This window comes from Astatotilapia calliptera, chromosome 15 (genome assembly GCF_900246225.1).
Source record: "Astatotilapia calliptera chromosome 15, fAstCal1.2, whole genome shotgun sequence".
NCBI classification, from domain to species: Eukaryota; Metazoa; Chordata; class Actinopteri; order Cichliformes; family Cichlidae; genus Astatotilapia; species Astatotilapia calliptera.
In genome coordinates, this window is record NC_039316.1 from 20,879,859 (window position 1) to 20,892,276 (window position 12,418).

The following is a 12,418-nucleotide window of genomic DNA, read 5'->3' on the forward strand; positions in this document are numbered from 1 at the left end:
GCAGGTTCAGTCACAGCAGAATCCAAAAGCTCGAACGGCGAAATACAACAAAACAAAAAACGATCTTCTCGAGTCGATCAAGAAGCGTTCGGTGCCGCGTGACAGGCAAATATCACAGCGTAAAATCACTCTGCTGCAAGGTGAGGTTGAGCTGTTGAGATATTTAAGTAAAAGTATGAGAGGCTAATCAGGAGAATTGTGTTTAAAAGAAGCAAAAATACTGTGAGAGTCATTTTCCGCTGCTGCTGTTCACAGTGGAGTCATTTTAATGACTTTTTACAGGACTGAAGCTCATTATTATTTTCATAATTTCCCAGCTACTTTTTTTCAGTAAAATCACTTTTATAATTCGCAAAATATGAACAAAAGCCTGTTACGCTTGCTCTTGGTAACTGCAGCTCGGAAATAAATGCAGTTTTCTGCCTCGGCGTAATTTTTTCCATAAATGTACGGATACATGAGCCCACTTCACACATGAGCTTGCCAAAGACCTGACTCTCCTGCAGGGTGTGCTGGCCATAATTAACCCTGCTGCACTCCATGTGCCCTCCTGTAAATGTGGGAATCTGAAGTGCCATGTTTCATATCCTCAGACCTGGACACAAACACCCTGCCGGCCTCCTCCTTCTTCCAGTTAGATGACCAGGTCTGAGGTGTCACGTCAGCACTTCAGAGGAGATAAAACTCCTCCTCAGCCCTTGGAACAGCTTCTGTCAAACATTATTCACTTCATAACTGTGAAGATTCACACACGGACACAGTTTTAAAAGCTGAATTTGACCTCAAATGATCCCATACAGCAGTGGTTGTCAATCACTGACATGCAGGTATGTGTCTGTTTCTGTTAGACAACTGAAAAACTGATAAAAGAGATACAGCAGAAGGTCGTAAAATGCCAAAAGGCTAAAGGCCAACATTAATTCATGGGTGTCAGTGAGTCATCAGATCACTATATTATAATCCTGCTTTCATCTCACAAAGAAACTCGCAGCACTCTTATGTAAGTCAGCATCTTAACATGCTATGAATTCTTAACAGGATGACTGTGAGCAACAAGTCGTGCTTCTCGATATCTGGATTTTTTTTTCCAGTAACATGAGTTCGATTTCTTTCAGGTTCGTGTTGAGGAGGAGGCTTGAAGGATGCAGAAAAAAACTCCACAGGGTAATGTACTGAACGTGAAGGATTTGGCTCAATGGACATTCAGGATCTTCATTTTCAAATAACTTTATCTTGAGGTTTAGTCTTCTAAAGCTTACTTAGGGATATGGAAGAATTAAGGAAGGCTCTTACTTCCTGCTAAGGCTCAGTACAAAGTTTTGATCCCTGACAATAAACTTCCAACTTTACTGAAACAAAACTACTTCCAAACCCAGTCCAGCAGTGTCAGTCTGAATCATTACTCTATGCTGTGTTTTCCAGTAACAAAGTACACACTTTGAGTGTGCTTTTTTTTGTCTCTTAATAACAAGATAAGTGTGTGTGTAGAGAACATGTACAGTAACTTGTGCTTCTTACAATGAACACTCCAGAACATTAAACAGGAAGCAAAGCTAAACGTTCATTTTGATGCCCAAAAAAGTTGATTCTGTTCATCTGGAATGTTTTCAGCGGGAGAAACAAGTCGTCACTCATCCAAGGGACTTCTTCACCTACGTCCAGATGAACAGAATGAACTTTTTGGGATTTCCTTACCCGGATGATTGAGCATGCATCAAGTCAATTTTGATGAACACAAATTTGGATGTTAGGGCAAGAACTGCTCTCCAAAAGATGCAAGACGGGAGTTCTGTCTGCAGTAAGGTGGATTTGAAAGTCTGGCTCTATTCTGAAACTTCCAGTACTTACGTGTTCAGACAAGAAAACACGAAAAAGTGAGGAAGGCATGAGCAAGACCAAAAAATAAGACAGAGCAGTCATCAGTGACCATCGATATGACACTGATTAAGTCAAATGTAGCATGAAACGGAGGAGTTGAGGTGGGCTGCAAAGAGGCTTGCAGCGACAGAAGCAAATCTATGAAGGCTGAACCAGCTTAAATAATGTCCCCTATATGGATAAAATAATGACACTACATTACACTCTGCAATGTAGTGTAATTACTTTATCCAAAAAGTATCAAAGACTGGCACTGACCACAAGAGCCTGGAGAGCAATGATGCAAACTTGCTTGCATCTTAATTGCCTGAGTACGGTGACTGACTGACCAAACTTCTAAAAATAAAAATTGTTTATTGTAATTGTTTATATGTGGAAATGAATTTGTGACATCTACTGTTATTGTAGTTCAATAAAACTACACTATAGGTCGCAATGCACTGATGAGCTAAGTATCAAATTCAGTTTCATGCTGTTCTGTGTTTTTATTGCAGCACCTTTAAAGCACTGCAGCGATTTCTACTGAGAGAAATCATCCAGGAGCCTAACAGCAAAGTGGCAGCAGTTTGGAGGCGTTTCAGCTGTGCTACACCAACAGCTTCTCTTTGTATGTCTGCAATTTTTTGTGCTTAAACACAAACTGTGATTAAGTAAGTCAACAGGACTAAAGAGCTCCAATGACTGCAACCATTTTAGTCTTTGTTTGGTAGGATAGCGCAGACAAGACAGGGAAAGCTGGAAGAAAGACATTCAGTAAATGGTATCCAAGCAGACTTGGACCCAGGCATTCACATTAGCCTTACCTCATATGGTATGGGTCGCCTATTTAACCAACGTTGGTTAAATAGGCGACCCATACTGGTGCCACGTTCTTGGAAAATGGTTGTTGTACTTGTGGTAAAATAACATTGCCCTAAACGTCAGTGAAAGATTCCCAGTCTCTTCCACAGAGTGAGGAATTTGGCTTATTGATCAAACACAAGTATTGGATCGGGTATTTCCATAAAGTTAATTACAATGTAACTCAGTGTCAAATTATAGTGTTTCTTTGTTTGTTTGTTTGTTTGTTTTACTTAGGAGGAGCTGGACAAAGTTGGGGCAGTGGATCCTTGAAAAAAAGTTTCTGTTAACTGGCATAAAACTCAGGTGTAATAATATAGTATTCTTATAAATTAAAAAAGATAAAGAAGAAACAACTGTTTGGGCTGATGCCTTTCAACGAAACAAGCATGAGGAGGTTTTGGTGCTTCTGTTTATTGAGGCTGTGATGTCTACATGACTGGTATTTGACAACTGGCTTGTCTGACAAACGCTATGCAAATTATATAAAGACTAAAACTATTACAAACCTAAGTGAAACTAAACATTTGTTGGAACAGAAAGCACTCAAATGAAACAACCATCCACAAAAACTAAACAGAGGACAAAAGGTTTAAAGTAAATAAAAATTAAAAATGAATAAAAGTAAGGAAATCTTATCCAACCTTCAGCAGGTTTACTGGAGCAAAAACAACACTTTGCTTCTAAAAGCAAGAAACCGACGTGTTAGATACCAGCTCACAGCTCACGTCATTGTCATTTTTCATCATGTAGACACAGATTTGGCCGCTAACGACTCCTCCACCTCCCATCATTCACCTCTGTGGCAAAGAGCAGCGGGGCGGGGCTGAGTGACTGACAGGATGATGAGTGGATGCGGTCAATGTGTGAAGCTTTAATGATCTGTAACAAGCAGACAAAGCAGGTCGTGAGTGGCTACAGAGATCCACAATCATTACTCCTGCTTGAATTTGTGTGTGTGTGTGTGTGTGTGTGTGTGTGTGTGTGTGTGTGTGTGTGTGTGTGTGTGTGTGTGTGTGTGTGTGTGTGTGTGTGTGTGTGTGTGTGTGTGTGTGTGTGAAGGAACAGAAAACATCCAACCAAATCTGAGGTGACTCTCTGAATCATTTTTAAAGGAAGGAAGCCTAACAATTAAGATATTTGAGTTTTTCACCCAGACAGACTCCAGCTGTGAGATAAGATTACAGATGTTTCAGGGGTCAGAGGCCATAAAAGATGGAAAAAATATTACTAAGTTTTCCAGTAATCAACGCTCTGAGTCGGACTCCACAGAAACCAGCTGTCGGTCTGCTAACATGAATGATTTTACACACACACACACACACACACTCTTCATAGAGAACAGAATCTACCCACACTGAATCACTGAAAATGTGTGTGTCCTTATCCAGAGAGTGTGTGTGCGTCTGTGATTTTTACACTATGAGTCATTCGAGGCTCCACAATAGACTGTGATGAAGCCTTCTGCATCGTGTCTGTGTGTGAGTGTGTGTGTGTGACCTCCATTGATCAGAGTGAGGTAATCAGATTGATGGCAGTCTTGGCAGCAGCTTAGATTTAATAAACCGCAGGCAGACAGGCAGACAGACGGACAGACATGCAGGCGGGCAGTTCAGATGAGGTCGTGTCGGTCTGACTTGACAGTGTGACATCACAGAGAAAGACTGTCAGATGTTCAGATGTTACGTAAACCTGCAAATGTCGGTGTCATGCCAATGTCTCGTATGGTGCTCGTCTTCCTGAGCTGGAATTTTCTGAAAACCACAAACGATGTCAGTTATAATTCCAGCACAGACCCAGTGTGTTCTAATCACAGAGCATCACGTAATGTTTCCTCTGCCTTTGTTAGACACAAGGCGTCTTCTGGTGTTGGTGCACCAACTGGGAATATTGGCCATGGAGAGATACAACCGTTTTTGGATAGCTCGAAGTGTTAGGTTCACCAGCCAGGAGGCTTTAGTTTGTATTTATTCATGTTTGGTTTTTACCACTAGCTGATTCTTATATTCCCACTTTCTCTTGCTGGTTGTGTTTAGGGCAGTGTTTCTCAAAGTTGATATGCCAACTTAGAGATCCACCACATGAATGAAGGCTGCAAAGGTAAAATGGCGATGGCAGTGTTGTTATTTGAGCCACTGATAGAACAATAAAAGCAATTTGGTTGCTCCTTGTAACATATCTTTGGGGTTGATGGTGTTTTAGGCTGGCTAAAGTCATTTTTGTACTCGTTTACAGTTCATACACCATTACTGAAATGGCACTGCATGTGTATGTGTTAAGAATGCATAGTCTTTCATGATGGCTATAAGACAAGAAGTGAAATTTGAAGAAAATAGCTCATTTTGTTATGTTTTGTGCTGCTATGTCCTACATTATGAAGGAAAAGCCATTTTGGCCCACTTAAAATGACATTGAGCGCTGCCCCTGGACCACCTCATGTGTTTCCTCATTTGTTGAGCTGTCTGCAGACATGACGACCGACATTCTGATATGTGATGTTCTTTATAACCAGGGAACCGTTTGCTATAACATTTGCCCTGTTGAGATTTAATTTCAGCTTCTCCTCCAGTCTTCATCAGCTCTGTGGGTGCAGAGTTTTTTGAACCCCAGAGATCCAAATGGTGCTGCCATCTATCACATTTTCACAAGGCAATGTGACTTCATGTCTGTCTCCGACAGCTGAATGCTGCACAGTCGCTACTAGAAAGTTACTGTCGGCTGCTCCTTACCAAAAGGAGTTGCCACAGTTGGTAGCTCTTAGGATGCTTTCACTGACCCCACCCCAATAGGAATTTAAGTCTCTGGGTGGAATTGTACCAGCGCCAAAGCCGAAAGATCATGGTTTGGGTTATAACACACCCTGTAATCCTTCACACTGAAAAACTGCAGGTTGACTGCACCATCTTACTACTACCATAACCAACAGCATACCAGCTGCTATACAACAGCATTATTTTACACCCCCAGAATGAGAACGGTCTGACTGCTGACCCACAGCGTTCACTGCGAGAATTCTGCAGTTTTAGTTTTAAATCAAATTTCAGCTCATTTAAGTTCTTTTTTGTTTTGTTTTTTAGTTCTGGTATTAGTTATAGTTTTTATTATATAATGGGTGGATTTAAGAACTGCTCAATGATATAGCGATGCAACAATCCCTGCTAATTATTACTAAGTGACAGACTAATTAAATACCAGGATTTCACTTGCAACAGCTACAACTACAATTACCTGCACAGCAGTTCACTTACTTAAATTAGTGGAAGTGAGGCCCATACACCAATAAGCTACAGCAGCGGTCCCCGACCTTTTTTGCGCCGCGGACCGGTTTATGCCCGACAATATTTTCACGGACCGGCCTTTAAGGTGTCGCGGATAAATACAACAAAATAAAACTAGTACCGGTACCGAAAAAAGAAGATTTATTCATAACACACGTGAAAAGACCCAGGGAAACCGAGTAAATGATAAAAACGATAACAAAATAACGCTGAAAACCAATAAAAACCCTGAAAACCATACATTTCACACCTGAGCCTCAACTCTCGTGGCCCGGTACCAAACGACTCACGGACCGGTACCGGTCCGAGGCCCGGGGGTTGGGGACCGCTGAGCTACAGCATCCACGCCCCTAAATTAAGCCTAAACACACATGAATGAATTCAGGTGTTTCAGCTGTTAAGAATGGGGAACTAGGAGGAGCTCCAAGCTGTTTTTGTCTATTTCTGCTTTAAAGTTGGACATTTAGATGTCAGGAAGACTGACAAACTGTTAGAGGAAGCCTCAAGTGGCCATTAGAGGAATTGCAGTTTTTGGTACTTCAACACAGGAAGTTTCCCCTTGGTTGTCATAACTACCAAAAATTAGTTTGTGACAGTATTATGCTTTGTTTCTTAAATGACTGGGCTCTTTCGTGTCTGGGTAACCAGTATAGCTTTGGTTTGTTAGGTGAAATGTTCCAAACTTTCTCATGTTGCAAACTATCGTTTAAAAGTTGTTGCAAACTATCGTTTAAAACTTCTTTTGGCTGCTCCCTTATTCATGAGGGGATCCCACAGCAGATGGACCCACATATTTGATTTGGCAGATTTTTACCGAAACAACCCTCCCAGGCATTTTTGTCTCCTCCAAGACTTGAACCCGAGATCTCTCATGTGTTAGATGAATGTGTAAACCACTACATTGTAAATTGTAGTTTGCGAAAATTCCTCCAACTTCCCCACCTTACTCCTGTAAATCTGCATTCAACCACTGATTTGCAAGTCAGTTGCGTAGTAGAAGCTTAGCCTGATGTTCAAAGTGACATCCTCATCCCGGCTGTAAAGAAACTGAGCTGAACTTTCCCGAATGCTGCAAATTGAAACACAACAGCTCGTTGAGCACGGAGAGCAGCAGCAGGAATTATTTTATCTGTGATGTGAAGAGACCCACAGGTGTGAATGGAGAATTTATCTGTGACCAGCAGTCTGCTATGACTGGTCAAGTGTAAGCTGAACCTGTGTTTAATATCCTCTGTCACACACAGGTGGTGCTGGGCTGCGGAGATGAGGCAGGTTTATTTTCCTCTGCAGTTATGAACGATCGCCGGGCTCTGGCCTGTCTCTGACTCAGACTCTGCAGAGAGCCGACAGAAAATAAAGGAGTTTTTCTTTCATTACTTCTCAACTGAGTTCACCTGGTGTCTTTGTTTACACAGCAAAACAGCCAGGAGAGAAATCTCCTACGGTTCATGCAGAGCCACAACACCCGGTCTGACAGGAAGATTATATTTCGTCAGGTCTCTTCTCATTCTTCATCGCAGCAGAGAAGAAGACCGTTTACGCAAAACCACATGCTGAGATCAACGACAAGCGTGATCCTAAACCTTTTCACAGAAAATTTCCCATCTGTCCGGGTTGGAGCACGAGTTTGACATCACTGAACTAAAGTCCACTTCATTCCCTCCGACAACAGCGATACGACAAACAACAGAGACGTGGTCAAAGATCAAAGCTCGCTCAGCCAAGAACACTGTGATCACCCAGTAATGATGACAAAAGGTGAAAATACAGACATCTATAAATGTCTAAATACAGACATAGACATACTGTCTTAGGATGAAAAAGTAAATAAAGTTTTGGGCCTTTCACCCTACACAACCTCAGGCTCTAAATTAGCAGGTAGGACAGCAACAAGTTTTAGAAAACTATCGACTTTCAGCATCTGCAACAACACTTAAAGCTTCAAACACAAATTCAAAAAAATTAGAATTCAAAGGCTACAAAATCATCTAAAAACGAAGACATTTTTCACAAAAATCTAATGACGCATAATTCATAAGTAGGTGGAGTTTCCCTGACATGAGACATAAACAGTTGTACCATCACAAACTGTCTTGAATAGTGTGCCGACTTGCTGTTGGTGGGTTTTATAACCTAAATCAACTTAAGGTCGGTTAGTGGAGAAAAACCACTTGATGCAGTGGACCTTCTACAGGAACGGATGCTAACGCAGCAAATGATTCACTTAAAAGTACAATATAGACTTTAACCAACACCTGAGCTAGAATATTTCATTACTTTGCAGAGCGCATTCACATGAAATTCATAAAATCTTTCGTCATGTATAGAAGCATCTGAGAGTCTCTCTTTTTTAATACACGTTTAGGGAATAAAGCCGCTGGAAACTGGACAAAAGTCCTCACGCCTGATCGAGACAACAGTCTCGACACTTTGCTATCCCTGAAAAACTATGAACTTCTGCTTTAAATGGAACCAAACAAACACAAGGAATAAAGTATATTTTATATATAAAGGATATCTATGCAAACACTCATCCTACGCTAAGACGGCCTGCCTTTGACCTCTAAAGTTCTCTTTTATATTCACTGGTGAACACCTCAGACAGTTTAAAGAAATCCTGCATTAAATCGGAACTCATTCATGGAAAAGCTTGAATGTTGTCCCTGATTTCTGACTATACTGTACGTCCAGACAGCGGCCCACCTCTCCAGTTTCAAGGGTCAAGTGTACCTGAAGCCAGGGTCTAAATCCATTTCCAGTGAGAATGATTTAACCCCCAAAATGATTCCCCAGTAGTTACAACACTGAGCAGTGCTTTTTAAGGCGCTGCTGCAGGAAAGATTTCTAGTTTCTTTAGCTTTTCACCCCCAACTATAAGATCTGTATAAGAATAAAGAAAACTACAGAAGAAGAACAAACAAACATAATCATAAATAAATAAATGAGATTCCATTTTGCTAGCGCATGGTTTTTGTAGAATATTATATTTATCTAATTGAGTAAAGGCTTTAATGTTTCTTTACTTTCTTCACTTCGCATCCTTTCCTCATCACTGACTTGCTCTCCTGTTCCTTTGTCACCTGCTCATTTCCTCATTGAATTCGCCTGTCACACCTTATTTGAGGGCAGCACTCACTTTTTTCACCTTCACACCATCGACGGTTCCAATTTAGCAGTCAGTGTACATCTTTCTCACATTTCTCATCGTGGCTGAAATTAACTTTAAGTCAGATAATAAACCTTTGTTCACTGGATAATAATCTAATAGTTTATTAATTAAGTGCATTCTGATCGGATGCTCATGACGGCAACAAAACCTTCTTATGAACTTCCTAATTAACAACCTGCCTTTGTACCCTGGACTGGGGGTATTTATTTGCACCCTCAGGGTTGGTTCCCTACAGAGGCCGGTGTTGAACCTCTGGTAAGAACTCTGCACGTTAATGTGACGGCACAGAAACGGACCCTTTAAAAAAGGAAAAATTGGGCTCAGGGGCTTTTACAGGTTTATTTTTTATTATTCATTCGTACATGTGGAAATGACATTTGTGAGGCACTTTTCTAGCCTTGCTCACCTCACAACTCTTTATCTTTTAAACATCTTTGGCCAATTTAGAATCACAAAGACCTCCAGAAGATTCAAAGTCCAGGACCTTCTTGTGTGCAAACCTCTGCTGCTGATATGCAAGACGAAAAAGAAGGAAGCTTGTAATATATATTGATTTTAATGAAACAATAAAGTTAATATTTTATATCATAATATTTATTTTTTCTATTTTTACCAAACAGCTGCACAAATATTATTGCTTGAGAACTTCTATGTGCATTTTGAGGACCTTAAGAAGAAACACATGGTTACTTTGGGGCCCAGTAATTGGTCCTTGGGGAAACATAAACGTGTACTGTACCTGTCGGGAATGCACTGATTGTGTTAGCGCCTTTAACAGCAATTTTATTCACCCAGTTTTTTTGGAAAACTTTCAGCTCCACACCGGTTCTTTGTTATTTGTAGTTTGTAGCAGATGATAATCAGGAAGCACAGGAGGTTTTATACCAATGAAAACTGGGTTTGCTGTCCAGATTTGATGTGTCAGCAGGCTATAATTTGCTTTATCTTCCTGTGGATTTGACCCTTGTGTGGAAATGCACTGAAGGAACCTTAATTCTGGGAAAGTTCCTGAAACTTTAGGTGAAGAAAAAAAGAGTTAATATCTGAGTAAAGACACGAGTCATAAATGTTAAAGATGCCCTGATTTTGCTTCAGAGCTTCCAATCCCCCCAAAATTTCCCCCTGCAGGGAAATCAGGTGGTTCTTATTCAAGAGTTTCAGTGATGTAATTTCCCACGGCTGTACTAACCCTTTTTTAAAATTAAGCAACTTTAATTTGCGCACTGGGTTCGACATAAATATGTACAATAAGCTCAGCGTAGGCGCCTGCACAGCTAGCAGACTGAAGATAAGCCAGGGCAGATTTTCCTATATAATCCACTGATGGTTGGGTTGGATGATGAAGTCTAAAAGTAATCCAGGTTTCATGTGAAGCTGTCGCATAATCTAAATTAGTCAATTTTAGCATGTATTTTATGTTATTGTATGACGTTTTTTGCATTCTTGCCTGCTGTTAAAAGTTAACAATGAAAATGCAGCATTAAGTTACTTTAAGTGTTAAAAATGTAACTACTTTTTTATTTTTACTGTAGAAGTCAATAATCTCTTAAGGATTTAAGCAATTTACCTTAATTTTATGGAGATTCTTCCCATGCAGGGAAAAGCAGATTGTTCAAACATGTCAAATTGAAAATAGAGATGTTAAAGGTTCCAAAAGGTCAACGCAGACTTCACTTCAGCTCTGCATAAATCATTACAGGAAAATTACTTGGTAACCCAGTAGGAATAAACAGCATTACATACAGTGGTCTCAGCCCAGATTATCATATCCTACAGAGGTATCCTATACACTCACCATACAGAACAATACAGGCTTCATGGCACCCAGTAGGAACATTACATAAATATTACAGGGATGTTACGGAGCCCCGGGTCTGCTCACTCACACCTCTAAGCAATAAAAGTGAAATCATAAACGAGCACGATAATGAGCATAAACATAATCAAAGAGGTGGCATAAGGTCACCACAGACTGAGCAGCTCAAACAGCTCACTGTGGCGCTGCGATGGGAATATCACAGGACAGGAATATTAAAGTCAGTACAACGCGTGACAAAAGGCACAGTGAGGCAAAGCGCCACGGCACCATAGAAACAACGCACAACATGACAAACATGTGCAAAATATCATGGGAACAACAGAAGCATGACTGACTCACTACAGGGAGATTACAGAGGTGCCACAGTCAGACAATGTTCCCGCGAAGGCGCGCGGAAAGCGGCACAGACACACTCCACAGCCTCGCGCTCTTACGGGAATAATAAGAGGACTGTCAACACAACTGAGCTGTGAAACAACGCGAGCGTGACACTATAGGAAAATTACAGCAGTGTGCTCAACGTAACCGGAGCCGCAGAAAGAGCGAGAATGAGAGAAACCTCAGAGAAGGAAAACATACTGAAATGGCGAAGATGGAGACTCCTCTATCTCTTCTTCCTCCTCTCCTCTTCCTCTCAGGTCTGAAAGTCTGCAGCCTTCTTCCCTCGCTCTCACTCTCTCTCTTTCTCTCTAAAGGTCTCTCTACCACTGTCTCTCTCTTTTGTCGCTGTGATATCTGGCCATGCCTTCACAGGAGGGGGAGGAGGGGGTGGAAGAGGAGGAGGGCGAGGAGGAGAAGGGGGGGCCAGACAGACAGAGAGGAGGGAGAAGAGGATGATGATGTTGATGAAGATGGTGGAGGGAGAATCAGACACTGCAGCAGAGAGCGAAGAAGAAGAAGACGGCGCCTTTACCTCTCTCTCTCCCTCTCTCTCTCTCTCTCTCACCTTCTTCCTGATCCTCTTTTCTTTATTTCTCGAGGACGCGCACGCAAGCCCAGCGACGCTCCCGATGGTGTGTGCACGCGCGCGTGCAGGCTCCAAGGATAGCGATGCATTCACCACCACCGCGCCACCTCCTCATCCCTCCTTCTCACTCGCTTTTTTTCTGAATTAATTTCAAGCCTGTAGACTCTGAGAGCGTGTGTGTGTGCTTGTGTGTTGTTTTTGCACCCTGCAGACACACACACACACAGACAAAAGTCTCTCCATAGGCGTTGAAATGTGTCAGTGTGTAATTCCCTTTGTTCAGCTCTGTGTGAACAAAGAGGTTAGACTCTCTTCATTAGTAGTAGCTGGAGTAGGCCACTACTCACACTGCAGTTTTATTTTGAGAGTAAAATGTTCATTAACACAACTTTTGGGGTGTCAGATTGTGAAAGTGTCCTTTTCTCCTTCTCCAGGTTTTATTTGGCACAGATGTGTTGCAGCTTTTC

At 41.5% G+C, this 12,418-nt stretch overlaps 1 protein-coding gene across 8 annotated transcripts in view; it reads right to left on the bottom strand.

Annotated features, from left to right (window-relative positions):
• myt1la (myelin transcription factor 1-like, a) overlaps nt 1–11,781 on the bottom strand; it is an 89,880-nt gene extending 78,099 nt beyond the window's left edge. For all 8 annotated transcript variants that reach the window (XM_026143557.1, XM_026143556.1, XM_026143554.1 and 5 more), the window contains exon 1: nt 11,564–11,781. The gene's annotated coding sequence lies outside the window, so the exon portion shown is untranslated. The remainder of the gene's footprint in view (nt 1–11,563) is intronic.
• Between the last annotated feature and the right edge of the window lie 637 nt (nt 11,782–12,418).